General features: G+C 41.7%; 1 long non-coding RNA gene across 3 annotated transcripts in view; it reads left to right on the top strand.

Annotated features, from left to right (window-relative positions):
- The window catches only part of LOC134157344 (uncharacterized), a 53,547-nt gene extending 33,852 nt beyond the window's left edge, over positions 1–19,695 (top strand). For 2 of the 3 annotated variants that reach the window (XR_009962286.1, XR_009962288.1), the window contains exons 4-5: positions 7,406–7,528; positions 8,101–10,375. This is a non-coding gene — a long non-coding RNA (uncharacterized LOC134157344). Of the gene's footprint in view, positions 1–7,405; positions 7,529–8,100; positions 10,833–13,698; positions 13,788–19,589 lie in introns of those variants that run through there. The other variant, XR_009962287.1, reaches the window with a different exon arrangement.
- The last annotated feature ends 353 nt before the right edge of the window (positions 19,696–20,048 follow it).

Below are 20,048 nucleotides of genomic sequence, written 5' to 3'. Positions count from 1 at the left end.
AAATATTATGACACACTGACATCAAGATGGTCAAATGGGATTCTTGCACTTGTTTCTTTATTAAGTGCTGCTCCTCTTAAACTTCTCTGTCCTGGTTTAGTTTACATTTTGCTCTCAAAATAAAGGACTTCCAAGATTTTCAGCACAATGTTTTGGACACCCACATCACTTTTAGTGTCTTTTTCAGTTAAAGTAGCCAGCTGAAGTGTCAGAATCCATGACACCATGAACAGAGGAGGGAGAAACCAGCAAACACAATAATTCCTGAGTCTTTAGATACTGTCCCCCATTGCTTTATTTGAACTGTTGCCATCACATCTTCATCATGAGGGCATCTCCATGCCTCTTGCCCACATGCTGAGGCTGCTTCAGCTGAGGATGAGGACAGCAGGATGGCAGAGGTAGGAGCTCCAGTGATGGCTGTTGTCTGCATGGAGCCAGAACTGTTTCCTGTCGCAAATCACACTCTGGCCAGTCTTGTTGTTGTTGTTGTTTTGTCTTTTGCTATAGCAAATATGAACCAGTGTGATTCTCAGGAGTTAATGGCAGTGAAATGCGAGAGTGCAAATCATATATCTTCTGTGTTGCTGAGCATTTCACACGCAAAGGGAGCAGGCAGCTCAATAGATATCACCAGTGCATGGCTCTTCTGAATTCATCCCATGTGAAAGGAGTATCATCAGGGATGGAGAAAGGGGAGTCCTCTCTCATGAGACTTTTTCTTGCCAGCACCAAGGGGTCCTGCATCCATTGCTGACCAGTTAAGAGCCAGGAGTAAATTGTGGTCACGTTGCGTAAATACATGACTGCTTTAGAGCATGAAGTGTCTGAAGTATCTTGAAAGGGGGCTCCAAGGATGCTGGAGAGGGACTCTTCATCAGGGGCTGTAGCAACAGGACAAGGGGTGATGGGTTCAAACTGAAACAGGGGAAGTTCAGGTTAGATCTAAGGCAGAAGCTCTTCCCTGTGAGGGTGCTGAGGCACTGGCACAGGTTGCTGAGAGAAGCTGTGGCTGCTCCATCCCTGGCAGTGTTCAAGGCCAGGCTGGACACAGGGGCTTGGAGCAACCTGCTCTAGTGTGAGGTGTCCTTGCCCATGGCAGGGGCTGGGAACTGAATTATCTTAAGGTTCTTTCCAACCCAAACCAGTCTGGGATTCTATGAAATCTGTTCCCAAAACAGGCTCCCAAGCGAGGACAAGAGAGGTGACCTCTGAACCCATCCAAAAACAAAGCCTCTTGTCCACACTCACTAGCTTTACAAAGTCTGCAGAGGGGTGGTATCACCTTGAAATGTGGGTGCATCGGAGGTGACACAAGCATCCTGTGAGCACTGGACACTTGGCTTGCAGCGTTTAGGGGAATGTTATGGAAAGCTTCTGAAATGAAGAGAAATTTAAGGTGAGCTTTCCCATCCTAGGCAGAGTCCAAAGGGAAGAGCAGGGTAAGCACTGCTGGGAAGTGTCACACTGTGTTTACTGAGCACACCAGATAGGACACATGGTTTTATGTCAGCCTCGAAATTCAGCATTTCCAGCAGACTTATGCTGATATATGGGTGGGATAACATTGACGCAGGCAGGAGACAGCCACCAGTGAGTCACTGCAGAGTTTCCTCCAGAAGCTGGCTGTCTACAGCAGGCATCCCACTGCACTGCTCATCTAGTCTGGCTTGTAAAAGTCACCAGCCTGGTCTAGCTTGTACAATCTACAAAGAAACCACGTTTGTACTGTGCAGGTAGATGTTCAAAGTGAAACCAATACAGGCTAACTTGAATTGGAGAAGATAATGGCAAATCGTCACTTCCAATGAGAGTAGAATGCCTGGAACCACAGGCAGGAAAATACATTTACTGACTAGGAAATTATCTTGGGATAATAGTGGAATGCTTTGTGCTGCTGCATTGTGTGCTCTGATAGCTGAGGAAATAATACTATGGTGGAAAAGGCTCAGAATTTCAAAGAGAAGAGCTTTCATAGCAGAGTGCTTTCACAGGAGAGACTGTTTTTTCTGTGTTAGTTAGGGGAATACTAAAAAACAAACCAAATAAACAGAAAAAGTAGTTATTTTTTATGATTCAGACCTACATAGAGCAGCATCCTTTAGCCACTTTCTCTACTTTAGCTGGAAAGCCTTTCCTTGTTCATACAAGGTTACTTCCCTCTGTGACTGCAGCAGTACTCTTGACCACATGTGTTTTCAGAACTGGCAGCAACAAATCAGGCAGCTAGGGCAGTTTGCATGTTATGCAGGAGTTTCAAGCATGGTTTTAGAGAAAACAGAGCACCCTTTGAAATGTGGGAACGAAAGCTATATACTGTGCTGTTTACAATGTCTGTAAAGTGTATGACACCCAAAGTGCTTTTAGGATGCTCCAAGGTATACCAAAGAGCATTAGCTTCAGCACAGCTGGAAATGTCCCCAGATTCACTTATTTCTTATATCCTACTACAGTTAACACAGCCTTGGTCATTGTGAATAATCCACAGAGTAAGCCTATTAGGTGAGATTTAGCATCTACATTTTTCTGCTCACATCTGCTTGCCTGACATATGTAATCTGCCAGGATGTCACAGTTTACATCCTATTTTCGTTGGAGGATAATGAAACTTGATGGGTGTCTTCATCTCCTTCTTCATCCCTCTAAGAACTGTTTCTGCTTGTCAGCTCCTCCCCACGAGCACTCTTTGGAGCGATCCTTAGCCAGGTCCTTTATTAAAGGGGAGTGCATGCAAGGCTTGCAGTCAACCACACAATTTATCACTGTGCAAAATGGGTGCAGAAAGTGTTACTTCAAAGCCAGTAAGGAAAAAAAAGTGATGTAGTAATTCCTTACCTGAATGTTGTGGACTTCCTTCTGTCTGGTACAAACACACCAGAGATACACCAGATACAAAGCTCTATTGTGCCTCTCTTCGAGCAGCAATCAGTCAGCAGGAGCTTTCTGAAGACTTTTGTTTCCTTTTAATTCTTTCAAAACTGAACCAGAGGCACTTCAGGAATTTCAGATCAGCTCAGTCCAAGAGGTAAATTAAAATTAGGGAAAATTAAACCATTTCTAATGAGATGGTTATTACACTGGATAATGATGATTATTGGTTCTGCTTAATAAAGCTGTCAGCCAATGCAAAATATATATTAAGTGGAATTACATTGCATTATATTTCTATCAATGCAGAAATTCAGTGCGTTGCTTTCTCACAAACGGTGGGTATAACGGAATGTTAGACAGGGCTTCCTTTTCCAAATAGGATGAAACATGGAGCTTTCAAAACCAGCCTTTAAAAGCCCTGATTTAAAGCCCATTAAATCTAATGTGGTAAAGATTCACACTGACTTCTGTTCCATGTAGTCAGGACATCGCTAAAATGAGCAGTGTTCTCTCCTATTCCCTGTGCTAAATATCTAGGTAATACTACTGTGGTGACTATTTGACAATATTATTAGCCTGCTAAAGAAAAAACCTCATAGATCACGTATTCCCAGCCCCCTTGTCTCACTGAGCTCATTGCTTGCCTGTTCACCTGCTCCTGTGTTCTGATTTACCTGGCAAATTAGGAGATGGACTCATTAGGTGTACTACATTTTATTTCCGAGGTGAAAACAATGAGGAAAAACTATCCATTAGCTAAAAATGAGATGGTGCTGTGCAAAACTCAACAGTGGAGGTGCTTAGAGGTGAGGCAACTCCCCAGGAGCCAGGTTGGACAGGGCCTTAGGCAACATGGTCTAGTGTGAAGTGTCCCTGCCCATGGCAGGGGCTGGGAACTGAATGATCTTAAGGACCCAAACCTGTGAGCCTGCTGGCTCTCAAGATACTGGGAAATCAGGATGCTCAGCATTTTCTTGTTTAAAAGCAGGACATAACATCAAACCTTGCCTTGAGCAAGGTCCACTGTGCTGAGGAATGAGAGCCATCCTTCTGGGAGGGTGACTGCCTGCCTCTGCATCTGGGCCCTATATAGCAGTAAACTGCCAAAGGGGAAGGAAGAAAGAAGGGGGGAAGCCAAGAGCACATTACTGCTACCAGACACCCTCTGTGTAGGGTTTCATCTGAAAGGACATGTTTTAGTGGAATATTTTGATATAAATTGAGCAACGTTTGTCTTACAGAAATGGTGTTTTCTGCAGCTACAGTAGCAGTGTGGTTTATAGATTTTGAGGGACTAAACAAGCATAACAACTGCGTGACTAGATATGCCCCCCATGCCATCCGACCCAGTGAACTGGGGCGTGGAGGTGAGTGAGACTTTGTGGTGCACATTGAAACCTGGAGAAGCACAGATTTCCCTATATAATGTTATTTCTTCGAGGAAATAAATGCTTATTATGAACAGCAATGCATTATGTTAACCGAGGATGATAATGTGGTTAATAAGTCACAGCACACGTGATTGTAAGGGTTTTATCATGCTTTGAAACATTTACTAAGCGACATGATTTCTTGTTTTATGAAGCCCATTTTGTCGAGTTCCATAAACAAGGTTCAACAGTCACAATTTCATTAGCATTATATTGTTGCCATGGTAATGTGGTACCAATTCGATTGATGGGTTTTTCATCCTGGGCTTATTATAGAATCGCTCTTCCTGTCAAAGATACATCTATATGGAAACAGCAAACAGACCTTATCATCTGAATACTAGCTCCAAATTTCATCGTATGCTAATTTGGATGGGAGCAGAGCATGTTATTGGCATCGGATCCAGAACCCATCAGAAACACGATGCAAGTTACAAAACATCACACATGGCAAAGTCACACTCTAAAATTAGGAAAATTACTCGCATTGTTTGCTGCAGTATCTGAATTTGTGATCGCAAAAAGCACTTGGCTCTGCTGTGATCATTCTCTGCAAAGCTGGCGGAAGGGCACAGTGCTGCAGGTGGTAATATTAAAGGGGGCAAAAAAGCAGTTACAAATGCTAAGCGGTGAAATGTGAGCTGAAGGGATGTTGGTCTTTCTCCTGTTTGCACGTTCTTCAGCATGTCTGGGGAAAAACTGCTGTTAAACGCAACGCTTTGGTTTCCTGGTCTGTAGAATGGGGATAATGACCCCTTTCCCCCTCTGGTGTATGTCCGATAACAAGTGATAGCAGGTACTGCTAAAACATAGTTATTAAGTGAAGTAGCAATGGCTTTACCAGCTCCAGGAAAATACACTGCACACAGCTACAATTTGAGAACGTGGACTCACCCAGGGAAACACAGGAGAATTGGCAAGACAGAGAAGGCAGCAGAACATGGGCACTTATGAAGGAAAGATACTCACATCATTACAAAATCATTCCAGGGGTTGTGAAAACAAAGACTATTTATTGTAGTCTACAGGACAAGTGTCTGCAGCAATCTGAGCAAGGAGGGCTTCAATACAACATAAGGCAAGAGCGGGGTGCCTTACTGTATGTTGAAACAGTTTCGTGTGTATTTTCACTGGGTTTTGATGATTGTTTCCTATTTAGATAGGAAATATCTTCTTCCATCCTGACACATAATGCTCAGTTTATCATTTCTTAGCTTAAACATGTTGCGTCCTTTGCAGCCGCGGAGGTAAATTACAGGCAGGATGGTATTCCATATAATCAAAGATGTGCTCCATTTTACATGACAAGTTTTGTCTGATTTAAAAGGCAGTATCTTCCCCAGCTGAGAAGGAAAGAGACACCTTCACTTGCAGCTAAGAACACCTCAGAGGAGAGGCTTCTCCTCCATTAGGATCCTATTGCTCATACAAAAAGGTGGCCATTGTTACTACTATTATCTGTTTATATGCTTCCACCCTGATAAAGCCCCAGGACCCAGCTGAGACTGGCACCTCCTTGTGCTAAGCCACACAGACAGCCACGCTCCCTTCTTCAGGCAAATTATAAGTTTCAAAGGCATGAGAAAGACCAGAGAGGAAAATAAAATAGAGGGGGGTGGGGAAGAGCATAAATCCCTGACTAAAGGTCAGAGTGGCAGAAGCAGAGCAGGTCTCCAGCATGGATTTCCTCCATTGGGATGCTGCCGCACTGGGGTGGATGGGATATTTGGAGCTATCATCCCCCAAATTCCGAGGATTCAAACCCTAACCATGCACAGAACCACGCAGAAATGAGCTTTCCCCCACCATTTCAATGCCTGCACCTATGCTGCTGAGCAGGGGCAGCCTGAGGCAAAGCTTGAAGTCAGCTGAGCAGCCCACCCGTATTACCTATTAAAACACCTTCAGGCTGGCTCTAGGGCAACCCTGTTAATCCTCCCAGGGACAAAGGCTCAGGAATACCCTGTGTTCCCAAGCATGTTCAAGGGCAGCGGGGTCAGGGTACCTGCCAGAGGAATATTAATGGGTTTCCACACCACATACGAGGCAATAGGGATCAGCCTTTCTGCCTCTGTGGTAGGGACTTCCAAACACAAGCCTGAACAGATGGAGGGAGGAGGGGGAAAGAGTGAGGTTTTGGTCATGGGAGCAAAAAGTCAGTTTTCACCAGGATTTGAAGGCTTTGATCACAAGAAATACGATGTCTAAGATGAGGAAAGCGTTGTCTTGGAGTTTTTCTTGCTTTCTCCCTCTCTCTTATAAACCTGTAAAATGTAAAACCGTTAAACTGGGGGAGGAGACATTCATCTCCTGATCAGTAAATACTTCCTTTTGCTGCGTGGTGCCTGCTGACTTTACTGCTGCTGCAGCCTTTTAAAACACTTCCAGGAAATCTCATTAGAGTTTAACTTTATTTTCTTTTATTATTAAGGAATCTGAAGAGAGTTTCTAATAATTCCGATTTAACTTTTTAATAAAACCTGCAAATAATATGCCTGTATGGATTTGATCTCATATCTATAGCTGATAAAAACCCTGATCTGTAGTCAAATTCATTAGCCAGGGGTGTGTTGTCATCATACCGATGACTATCAAAGCTGGCAGCTTTAAAATGGCAATATTAGAGCAAGGCTGTATTTTTGTTTTCTAATGGTTTCATGTTTTGCATTCAGTATGGGTGAAGATTAAGACTTCGCACACAGAAGTAATATCAATTATGATGGGATTGTCCACAATGAACTGAGTGGGAAATTTGCTTAATTAAAAGTATTTCTCTTAGATAATTAAAGAAGTCTGTCCTACTATGGAACTGATGATGTAAATGAGTTTCCTATAATCAGTTCACTACTGATGACTCTCCTTAGACTTAAACAGAGGAAGAAAAAGGTAAGAGAAGAGTGAACAGGGCAGGGTGCAGGAGCAGAGCTGCTGTAGTTGGGGTATTTGGGCAGAGAATTTGGGGAGCAGAGCCAAGGCAAAGGGCAGAGATATAGGAACTGCTCTGACCTGCTCCCCTGGGTGGTTTTAGGCATCTGTTTATAACAACATACCTTTAAGGGAGAGCCCTAACTGGTGGAGTGTTTCAACCTATCTCAATGTTACAGCCTAAGTCTCCCGGACTAGTCCATCTTCCTTCCTCACCATGCCAAATGACCCATGGAAAGCCATAGATCTTCAGTGTGTGGGGACAACCGAACGTCAGCAACTTCTGGGAATGCTGCTACAAGGTAGGGCCACATCTAACTCCTTCAAACAGCCTCCTCAGCTCAGGTGTGCTGCTCACATGAAAAAACTCGTGATTCCCACTGTAGAGACCTACTTGTGTGCTTCTCGGAAACCCCTCCTGCCTGGAACAACCAGACCAGACATACAAAACACCCAATAACTACTTTTGGCTGAGGTTGTTGGATTAAATCTTCACAGAGAGAGCCAAGAGGACAGTCAAGAAATACTTCTCCATGCCACAACTTGTTTTCTCATTATTGCTTCTTGTCTCCTTTTTACACTCTTGGCGCTTTTGCTTTCTTCCCACTTAAGCTAATAGGAAGAAATACTGTGCCCTATTCCAGTCATTTCAGTAATTCTTATGATGAGTATTCAAATAGCAAGTGGCATTTATTGATATATATGTTACATTTCTGAAACACCAGAAAAATACTATCTGACCCGTTTTCTGCTAATGTTGGCTTAGATGATGTTTTAGGAGCAGGAACCTCCCTGCAAAGGATGCAGAGAATGGGAGTGTCAGTGAAGTGCATGGTCATGAATCTGGTGTTGATCTGTCCATGTGATTTTCCAGGTGAGCCTCACACCCTGCCTATGCTCTGTGCTCCCAGATGTTTGGCCCCGTGATGGCAGAAGAAGAAACATCTGGAGTTCTCCTGCTCCCACGGGACCCCCAGCTACCAGGCCCCGACCCACTGCGACTGCTTCTGGCATCTTCTGGTGGAGATGCTGCTGAGGCTGGCTTTGCCCTGCTTGCTGCTGTCTGCCTGTCTTATTCTTCTGAGTTATGCCCCAGCCCACTCCTATCGTGTTGTGCATCTGCCTCTGGGCTGTGTTGAGTTTTCAATTATCCCCACATACAGATGCTATGTAAAACAGCGTGCAGGGCTTGAGCAGGCTGAACACAGTAGAAATACACTTAAATAAAAAGTACTGCTGTAATACCAGGAGGCTGATTGGAAGCACAAGATAGCAGTGTCATATCCTGCAGCTTTTATGTTGGTAGATACAGATTTCAACCATTAGAGTCTAGCTATCCAACAAATAACAACCAGAGGAAATGGATCTGGGTGTCTTCAGTTGTGAACAACTGATACACTTTCCCTAGTAAATGGAGGACACGGTAAACTGCCACAAGACAGGCTTTTGAGATACCTACAAATATAATCAGGCATGTAATATGTGGCAGTGTCTATGTGTAACTTAGAGAAGCTCCCTGGGGTTGGAACTAGATGATCTTAAGGTCCTTTCCAACCAGTCTATGATTCTACGATTCTACTCACAATATGTTTAAAACATACATCAAGAGAGCTCTGACCTCCAAGAACCAATGTGTGGTTCCATTGGCAACTCCAAATTCAGGCACGGAAATAAAGAGCAAGTGTAGGTCTCAATGTCAGTATGTGTACAAGCAGTAAAAACTCCCCCAAATCAGGTACCATAATTCCTAGGTGGGGGGAAAATGATATGACAAAAGAGGGACAAATAAGCATAAAATAAGCTAATGTAAAATGTGCCTGTTACTAACCTCTAGAAGAGCTCAGCAGCTCGAATTGTAGAATGTGGTATGTAGACAAATGTAAAGAGAGGAACACATTAAGTGTGTTTTTCTCCAGAGCAGAATGAAATAGGCATACAGTGCAAATTATAATATTTAGTACTTTCAGGGCAAATTCTAGTTGAGGATCACGAAGTAATTTGAAAGTATTAATGAATTAGCCTCACAGCTAGCTTTCAGGTAGATAATAATGATAATTATTACTATAAATACATATTATTATTATCATTCTTGCTCCAAAGAAGTGAAAATTGAGGCCTAGAGAATTTATACGTTTGTCCAAAGTCTGTGTTTTATTCCTGTAACCATCCTCCTCTAGAACTATTATATATCAAGTTGACTATTTCCCACATACTGCATGAGATACACGATGCAGTTTATGAGCTCTAAACCCCAACCAGCTGAGCTCCCTTACAAAACAGTGCCTGTGAACATCTCCATTTGCATTTGAATTCTCAAGCAGCAACAATCCTGCTTAAAAAAAAAAAAAGCTATCAAGAAAAAAGGAATCATGAAAATCAGTAGAAAATCTGTCAAGGCCCCATCTGTGAGTGGGTATCAGAATAGCGCTAAGAAGCTCTGAGGAACAAAGTTCATTCCAAGTCTAACGCATAGTGCTTTCTGGTCGATGAAATGAATTCAAGCAGGGTGAAATGAGGGCACGTACCATGAAAAAGCGTGTTCCCCCACTGAGGAGTGCAGGAAAGCATTTCTGCTCTGTGTGTGGTCTCGGTGCATGCAGCCGTGCTTACATACTCAGTGTGTTCCTGTCTCCTTTTGATAGCCACACTTCTTTGGGGAGCATCAGGAACGAGTGATCTCTGGCCCTGACAAGATGAGGACTTGGATTATGTATGCCTGTTGCTAAAAGCAAGCTTTCATAGCCAGCTACCTGAAGTAGTATGGAAACAAAACCAGAGTTTCCACGCCGGCCTTGAAAATGCCCACATAAACACATTTATGTCCTTCTGAATGGGAATATATAAAGGTTAGGGACACTTACTTGCAGGCTATTTATATATCTCCTCTCAGGATCTGAATTCCTAAGAGCCTTGGCCTTAGCTTTTTGCTCTCATACATGCAATATTTGGAACTAACGACAGGAAAGTGGAGAACCACGGCATTAACACCATTCTAATGCACCAGATTATTTTCCTTTCCCTTTTTTTTGAGCTGTTAGAGTATGCAAATGTTCCGTTAACTGGTCCTCATGTTTTCTCTTTATTGAATTGCTTTCACGATGGCGAATAAATATTCATAAAGAAGTGCGGACAATAAATCATTTCAAATAGTTCAAAGCCATTTTCTTCCTAGACTGCATATATATTCAGCTGTGACTCGCCTTTAATATTTCACTCAAAAAGAGAGACTTGTAGAAGGACAATACAGATAATGTGTCAAGTAGTAATTAAAGCAGGGGGTAATGATTAAAACCATTTTGATCTGCATTGTACTCTGTCAGATTCATCATCTCCTGTGTTTGTTAAGATGACTTTCTACTTCCTTTATACAGAAACTCAAAATAAACTTCTTTTTGAAGACACTGCACAGAACAAAAGAGTGTCAGCCCTGAGCTTGTGGGGTCCAGAGCCCTCCCCAACTCTGGATTCAGGTATCATCTCATCCGTACCATCCTTACAAGATAAACTCAGCCAGCCACTGTCTCTGCTGCTAGCATTGTGCCTTCTCTGGGAAGTAGATCTAGATGTAGGGCAGAAGACAACCAAGGGCCACCCCGATATGTACAGGTACATGAAACCTGTCTCACCATTTAGATTTAAGATCAAAGCTCCAAAAGAAATTCAATTTAAAGATCTGGTTAGCTTATACATTTGGGGATCTTGGTTCAAATCCAAGTAACAATGATGTTCCTTGTCTCATTATATGCATTTTGGCTACTAATACACGTATTTGGCCCACACTCATTATCTTTCACGAGTTGTTGCTAAGCTTTTCGGCCCTGATTCAACAGAGCACTTACATACAGAGTTAAATAAATTGCTTTAGGAAAGCATTCTTCTTTGTGTTTAATCTTGGGCAGACATTCAACTTTGAAATCAATGGGACTTATGAACAGCCCTGACCTTGGGGTCTAAATGGTTGCTGAATCAGTGCATTGACAGAAACATACTGGAAAAGATAATATCCTTGTCTAATCAGAATTATAGTCTCTACTTTAATGGGAAATTACCCATAGATAACACATTATTCTGCTCAAGAAATCCATTTTATGGCATTTATTAGAAAGCCTTAATTCACGTTTTCTGTTTATGCCAAAGATACCAGATGAACAGTGTCATTTTTTGGTCATGTATCTGTAATACTCTTTAAATGAAAAAATAAAATACAGGAAAAGTGCTGGCACAAGGGGCCATTCCTAATTATTTACTAAGGCTTTCTCAATTGCCTGCCACATGGCAATCCTTCGGAGGACAGGCACATGGAAGGGGAGGCAGAGTGGTTCTGAAATCCCACGGACTTGAAGACCATGAAAGACCATGTTATGCAGTATCTAAACATGAAATGCACTCCAAAAAGCAACACTTCTAAGGCTGTCTTCCCAGTCTACATATGGAAAGTAAAGAAAAGTGGATGCTTCAGGTATCATGGTGTAGAGGTTATACAAGAGCAACTATGGCCAAATCTAAGAGAGAAAGAAGCAGCTGGTAAAATAATTGCTGCTATGTTGCATGAAACGAACCACTTGTGCTGTTCTTAAAAACTTCTCACACTTAGTTCTTCTTTATTCTATTACAAAGATGGCAAACAGGGGCTCTTAGATGTTATTTGTAGAGTTGAAACACAGAAATTCCACAAATGGGAAGTAAATGATGATGGATCCTGTCATACAATCTAATTCAATGAATGACTATGAAGTTCATAAGACAATGCAGGAAGAACCAATGGGTGCTACCTCCCTGTACAACCACAAAGGGATACTGTAGTCCACATTATTCCACTGGGTTCTGGGGGCAGAACTGGGGAAAAACACATAAAGAACAGCTGTAGAGCATTCACTTGGCTCACAGTGGTGGTGACTCCCACAGTCACCTGGATCTATCCTCATGCTGCCTACACTTGCTTTAAAGGTGATGAGTCAGGGATGCGCAGCTGCTTTACTGCATGCTCGTTGCATGAAAGCTCTGTGTTGCCTGCAAGCCTCTGAACCAAGGTCCCTTAGATCAAAGGACACACTGCAACAGGAAAGCACAGAGGGTCTTACCCTCCTGCATAACCCTAAAATTACCCCAAAAAAGGCAAAAGCTGAAGTTCCATAGCATGCTGTATCATCCACTCCACCCCAGGGGAGGGTGAGGTTGGAGCAAATCTGCCTTCTGAAACAGTTGCTGCTTCTTTAAGCTTTTGCCATAGATGGACATGAATTGGAGTTAAATTTGCTTAATTTAAGATCCCCTGTTCTCAATGAAATCAGTTAGTGTCTAGCAGGGGCAAAAGGCTTAGAGAGCTCAATGGGAGCAAGAAGAATTCTTTGCTGAGTCAAAGGCTTTTTACACTGTGAGAAGTTACTAGAAGGAATAATGGATCTATGCTACAATGTTCGGATCCCCTTAATCAGTTCTTTAGTTTCTGCTGGAATCTTACTGATTTAAGGACCTTAATTCTAGAGGTGAGTTTTGCAACTGTTTTAAGGAGGCTGGGATTTAACTTCTTTCAACTTTCATGGTGCCTTCGCTCAGAGCATAGTAATGATGCATGAGAATGCATGATCTCTATGGTGCATGTAACATAAAGGTCATAAGAAATAAATATTTCCCTTCTCACCTCACTAGTCCTTGCACTGTTACATCTTTTGAGGAACTAGAAAGAAGTCACCTGCTCCTTTTTCGTACCGAACAGTATCCCTGTGTGTCTATGCCCATTTGTTACAGTCATTCTCCTTTTTAACTTTATGAAGATTATTATTTGTATCTGCAAGTACCTTTGATGAATCTGCCTTTTGGCTTTATTTGCTGGTTTTGCCTGTCAATATTGGGCCAAATTCTTAATCAGTATTGATTTGCACTGATTTTGCTAGAGACAGGCTGACTTTTGACTGCTGAGTTGCTGGATGCTTAACTTTATATTGTAATCATTTCAGCTTTCTTCTTAATCCTTCTTTTAATAAAGGATTAGTTCATTCTTTTCATAACATGTAATAATAAGAACCACCTTAAGGCATCCCAATCACAAGTCCTATAGATGCTCAAATTCCTATGTTTTAAACAACAGTTTAGCATATACTGTAATTCCTTATGGAGCAAAAGAAGTTCATGGTGTGTTACACCATGTTATCTTCACACCCTGATGCAGCACCCCAGCTAATGTGAGATAAAAATGCAACATAATGTGATTTGGAAGAAATACTTCTTAATGCTCACCCACAGAGATGGGGAAAGGAAATATATTTCCCCTATTAAAAATATTTCCCTTTTCCCATATTTACCTGGAAACCGTGAAACCACCTAAGAGAAAACTGGGAGGAAAGGACCACAATGCATCCTGCATTGCTGTTTGAATGATTTCATTAATTCACTTCATTCATTTCAAAGCATCTTTATCAAAAGGCTGTCTGGTTACGATTTTTTCCTTTTTTTTTTAACTCCTCTTTTCCAGTGCTCTGGCTTTCCTCCAAGCAGGAGGATAGTTCCAACTCATAGCAGATGTAGACCATCCCCTAAGACTCAGGATCAATCAGACAGAAGGTCACTCTTCTCCTTAGCATCTTAAGATTGACTTTGGTTTCAAAGCCGGTTTTGTGTTCTGCAGACCCATTATTTACTCAAATAAGTGCTACAAAAGCAGCCACAGTCTGCTTAAAAATGAACAAAAATTGATTGAGTTTATACTCAAATGTAAACTATTCATCACAGAGGAATAAGGAAAAAAAGAGGCTCCTGATGCTGTGACAGAGTTAAAAGCAAAAGCTCCACATGGTAAAAAGGGCAAGTGAGAAGAGAGGGTGAAGAACAGGTGGCAGAAGAGAGACAAGGGGAAAGGGTAACAAAACAAGGGGAGAGGAGTATTGCAGGCAGAAGCTCAGACCAAAGCAGCACGTGCAGCCCCAGCAGTGTGTTTGTGGCACTTCAAAACAGGTCTAACTTTCCGAGATAGTAAAAGCAGAGTGGAAAGAGAAAGAGGAGGCGTGACAGCCTGTAGCAAAGAGTTGGAAGAGAGTTGAGAAGAAAAGCATAAGACACGCTCTGGTTATTTATACGGTCTCCCACACTTCTCTCTTTGCAAAACATCCTACGGTTCGGTTAGCTGGGGAGGTATGAAGAGCACAAGTAGATGCAATGGTTTAATGTGCTGATGCTGTGACTAAATACTTTGATTTAGGATATCTGTGCTCTGAACAGCAGGTTTAATTCATTTATAAAATCATAAAGGTGCAAAGAAAAAAACCCAAAATTTGCAAATTGATAACAGAAGTAATTTCTGTATTGCAGGAACTTCAGATGCTCAGCTTCTCAAATAGGAACCAAGATGTTCTAATAGTAAAACATGGCCCAAACAGACTTGGATTTTAAGTACTTTTCTTCACATTTCTATTTGGTATCACTGTTTTATGGAAGAAATACACATCCTTGAAGTTCAGATACAATGAACTTCAGGTACATGTTGGGATGAAATTACACTTGCTGTTCTATATGACCAAAACAAGGAAACAAACTGAATTGATTCTGTCTTCAGGGAAGTTATCAGTAACAGAAATGGGTCCAGTGTCTATTTATGACTTTGCAGCAGGTTTAAAGGTCTCCTTTTGGGAAACTCTGTGTGTACAGCTCCCTCTGCTCCATGAGCAGGCTTCTGTCTGCACCTTGGGCTTGCTGATCTCAGGCCTTGGTGCACAGGCTTTGTGGGCAAGGGTTGTAAGGGGCATGTGTTGCTCTTACTTTTATTGAAATTGTTGGCTAAAACTGTACTTTGGGTTGTAAAACTCCATTCACTGTAGTTGCTCTGAAGTTGAGAGATGCACTCTTCTGTTTCAGTAGTTACTTAACAGGAACCATTTGTGATATAGCACTTGATGATGTTTTGAACTCCTTTCATACACCACATCCTTTTAAACATTCCTTGAAGTTGGTGGGACCTGACAGCTTGTTTAGTCAAAGGCTATCTAGAATGATCCAAAGGATGTCTCAAATCTTAATGCAAAGGGGAATCCTTGTGGGCTCATGCCATATGCAGCAGCTTTCCCATTGGAGAAGAAATTGCTTGTCCCTTTGTTTGGGGTGCCTAAAGACTTCATCACTGGGAGACACAAAGCTTTGCTGAAGCTAACTGTAGGTGACTGGGCAAAATGAACCCCTCAAAGTGTCATCAATGAATGCCTTGATTTATGCACATGCAGTGTGTTCTGCAAACAACAGATTATCACAAATAATGAATGACCTTCAGTAAACAGAACACCAAATAATGATGTTGGCAGACATAGATTTTTTTGATAAACTGGATACTTTTTAAATAGATGTATTTAAACTGAAGAATGCAAAGCACATGCTGCTGTCCTGAAAGAAGAAGTATAAGGAGCTTTAATCTTCATTTCCCTGATGCTGAGCTTGTGTATAAGTATCCTACTTTGCCTCATAGAATCCCAGACTGGTTTGGGTTGGAAAGAACCTTAAGATCATTCAGTTCATAGCCCCTGACATGGGCAGGGACACCTCACACTAGAGCAGGTTGCTCCAAGCCCCTGTGTCCAACCTGGCCTTGAACACTGCCAGGGATGGGGCAGCCACAGTTTCTCTGGGCACCCTGTGCCAGCGCCTCAGCACCCTCACAGGGAAGAGCTTCTGCCTTAGATCTAATCTGAACTTCCCCTGTTTCAGTGTGAACCCATCACTCCTTGTCCTACTGCTACATTCCCTGATGAAGAGTCCCCCTCCAGCATCCCTGTAGCCTCCTTCAGACACTGGAAGGCTCCTATGATGAATGCTCCTTTGCTGCTATGGAGGAGACAAGGCACAGCTGATGGGCACTGTGTTAGTGGTAGGATGCTCAGCAACCATTACCTCAGCAGAGTCTCTGGGCTCCTATGGACTAGTACAACTGAACCCTAACATAATTGAGAATCTGTCCCTAAATGATCTCTTAAAATGACAGGTATATGAACAGTCTGGTTTACCTTTAAAGTTGGCAATAGTTAATTGAGAGAGACGTTAATCAATACTTGATGCAATTTAAACCTGATGCAACCAAGTTGTCTGTCTCTGGGACACTTTCCACCAGAGGTTTGCAATCTGCCTAGGACTCAATGGTATTTTGATGAGTAACATTTCTAGCAGGCTAATTTTCTAGCTAATTATCATCAAACACCCAGCCAGACTTTCTGCAATGTTAGATAGGCTTTGAAAAAAATTAATAAAGAGAATAAATCCCTTCAACCACGGGCAGAAGGGAATGACAAATTCATCACTATACAGATTCTCAAGTCTTCAACTTGTGGTTCATTACAATATGTGGGTGCTAAAATACAACATCTTATAGTTGGTAGGAAAAATAACTGATTTTGAAACTGAAAATCACAATCTGCAGATAGAGCCCAAAATTACATAAATAAGTGAAGTTGGAGGAATTTTAAATGGCAAACAGTGTGCTCTTCCAACTGAGTATGTTTTGGCCAAAGGGGTTCTATGCATTTTGGGGTTTGAGTGCTTTTTTTCAACCTTAAAGGGAAATAAAAAATCAACACCCTATGACATAGTTTACCAAAAAATTTCGGTTTTTTTATAGAACTTACATTACTTTTTTTGCAAGTATATTACTTCTATTCCAAAACACTTTGAGGTTCCAGCTAGTCATAAATATTTCTCATCTACTAGTCCCCTCTTCGTTTTGTTCTGTGGAAGCAGTAGGAGATGGAGGTAGAGACTTAATAGGAAAAACAGTCTCACTAGAAGCAGCAAAGCCAGCTCCGTCTCCCTGCCACAGCCTGCATCCTTCCACATAAATCCTGCTGATACCAAGGCTTGTCCCTCGCAAGATCACAACCTACATCTGCAGCAAGTAGTACTTGCTCAGCGTCACATTACTCAAGCAGTGCAAAATCAGCTCCAAGGGAAATTGTGTTACCATGGCTTTAATGGGGGGAGCTCATCATCTTTAAATGGCTGGCATGTACTTGCAAAGCACAGAACCCAAACCCAGAGATGACAGTTTAAGTATATGATGGGAAAATAACAAACAAGCGTAACAAACAGATGGGCCAGGCAGTCTGTTACAACGTGGTTCAACTGCAGGTCTGGCTGTGCGTGTGTAGGGGGGAGCTCCTTAGTCAATCTTAATTGTCATAGCTCCATTGACTTTGGTATTTACAGTAGTTTTATATGGTGAGGACTAATTTCTCTGTGATTGAGAAAGGATAAAAAACAAAAAGGCCTTTTAAATGCTTTTCTATCCAGTGACGGTGATGTAGGTTCCCTCTGCAATAGGTGTGAAATGACAAGTCTGCATCCACCTATGATCTCATCGTCAGTATTTGACAAGCCTAAAAAAAAAGAGCCCTGTTTTGGCTATAGAAGCTCTGTATGTAGGTGCTATGAGGCACGGGGGAGGGATCCTTCAAGTTTTGGGAATGTTTGAAGCAGGAGTTTGCTGTGTGGGCTAAAAGGGCTATATCTGTCCCCTTCTCTCCACATCTCCATGCATCCCAGCCAGGTGGAGATCGCACTTTCCTCCCCTGCTGTGGTGGCTGTACTCCACCTAAGTGCAGGCATTCTGCAGGAAGGTGTGATGCAGCTTAGCCGAAAGTTTCTGTAACAATAGCTTATGATGCAGTTAAAGTAAAAACTTGCAACGTGTAGGTGCTACAATGACAAACGGGATAACTGGTCCAGATTTGCAGAAGGAGCTTGGCTGAATATATTCCTCAAACAAACAAGCACCCCCCTTCAAACCAAACACCAGCAAGAAAACATGAAGACTTTTAACCTTTTTTCGGTTATTGTTTTTGGTTGGTTGGTTTTGTTTTGTTATTTTTACTTAAGATCTTAACCTTGCATGTGAGAAATCGCACCCAGCATAATACAGCACGTTTTTGGTGAGACATACGCTTCAGGGTTCCATGAAAGGGGTTGGTTTTCTGTGGGAGACTTAAAGGTCTTCTACAACCTGGTTGATTCTATAATACTGTGTGCAATGATAGATGGACCAGAGAAACGATAGCATTGTGTGTGCAAGACACTTGTCTAGGAAAGGTATCATAAGGGCAACTGGTATGTGGGGGCTAGTGGTAGGTAAAGAGAGAGGTAGAAGTAATAGTTTTGGAGGCAATATAAATAAAAGCAAGAAATCAAGTTTTGAATCTGATCAAAATCTACAAATTCAGGCATGAGATTAGATAATGTAATCTTGGTTTATTTGCTGGGAGAGGATTTATTTTATTAAAGCACAGTGCTATATAGCAGTAGTCATTTTCAGTGGCAATAAGATGGCCTGCATCAATGGGTAATGTTTGTGATAAAAGGGTTAATTTCCAGAAGGAAACTGGTTTAGCTCAGATTTATCTTTTATCAGATTGACTCTGCTTGATTTGCTGTAGCGATCTAATATGACCTTGATTAAATTAGAGCGAAAATGATGATGCAGCCTGTTTGTGCTATTGACAATTGCTACCTTAGGCTCGGGTGGCAGTGAATTAACGCCTTGCCCATATTTTGCAAGGACCTTGGGTAGGAATTAATTCCTCCTATTCATTTTGCCTTGCCAAGAAGGTAATAACTGTGGCTGATTGTAAAGGTAGCTGTTTCTGAAGTGGTAAAATAGGCTCAAAACAGTCCAAGACAGATGACTAGCTTGCTATCAGCCTAGTAGTTTAGCAAGGGCATAGGGATGTCCTACAAGTCATTCATATTATCTAAGCTTCAGTTCTTGAGCCAACAACCAAGGCTGGAGATAGCCTGTATCCATCATCTGATAAAAACAGCTGGGGGCTACAGCCACATCTGACACTTATAAGTGGAAATCAGAGCTCTTCTATGCAGTGTATAGGTCCTCGGTAAAAGTCAGCTCTGTGACAAGGTAGGGAAGAGATTTTCTTGAGCTTCCCCACAGAAAACATAGTCAAGTTTTTGTTCTTTTGCCCTATTTGCTGGAAGTTATAAGACAAAAGACGTACTGGTTAGTGCTTTGGAGGCTTCTACTTCTTTTCCAGCCCAAGCACTATGTTACCTTACAGCAATTATTTATGCAAGGTAAAGCACCATAAAACAATGTTTCTCCAGCAGTATTTCCTTGCTTATCTTAAAATATTCAAGTTAATTACCTGTGTCTGTTGGTGTTGATGGCTGTTATAAAACTCAAGTTATAGTTGTGGTCTGCTACACGGAGCACTGTAAAGACCTGAAGAAGACAGTGGCCTCTCTTAGAAAATTATTTTAATATATTAAAAAGCTGTAATATTATTATTTAAATAACATGAACAATAAAATACTCATTTTTGTGTACTATAAGAACTAAATAAGAAGATGTCTGTTAATATAAAATTCATATATGCTCTTACACAGTGAAACAACTCATGTCACCTGTAAATTGTCATCTCTAAGCAAGCAAAAAGACAGGCCTCTGGGAATGCCATGTGTTATACCTATGCTAGGGAGAAAAGCGTTCACAGCAGACAAGGTAAGTCTATCCTTGTTTTGCTTTTAGCAAAAAACTAAAAACCCCCTAAGATTTCTCTGGTAAACCTGCCTACTACGTTGGCTTTGCTTTTCATGAGGCAAGCATATAGCTCCCATCAGTTGCTATGGTCTTCTTTTGTAGTGTTGTCATTAGTACTTTCATAATAGACTATGCAATGACTATCAGATTTCTTTCTTTGGTCACAGGGCATAGCTGAAGGTGTTAAAAGGTGTTAACCTAGCTTAGAACTGCTGGTCTGAGCCATGAGAGGAATGAGTATATTGTGGACACAAAGGCTTAAGTACGCTTAAGTACACGTAAGTTGAGTTACCATCACTTATTGT

This window comes from Pezoporus occidentalis, unplaced genomic scaffold, assembly GCF_034315485.1.
Source record: "Pezoporus occidentalis ecotype Australia unplaced genomic scaffold, CSIRO_AGI_Poc_V1 ctg94, whole genome shotgun sequence".
Classification (NCBI taxonomy): domain Eukaryota; kingdom Metazoa; phylum Chordata; class Aves; order Psittaciformes; family Psittacidae; genus Pezoporus; species Pezoporus occidentalis.
Note: the sequence above shows the minus strand (reverse complement) of the source record. Positions and strands in the feature narration are given on the sequence as shown.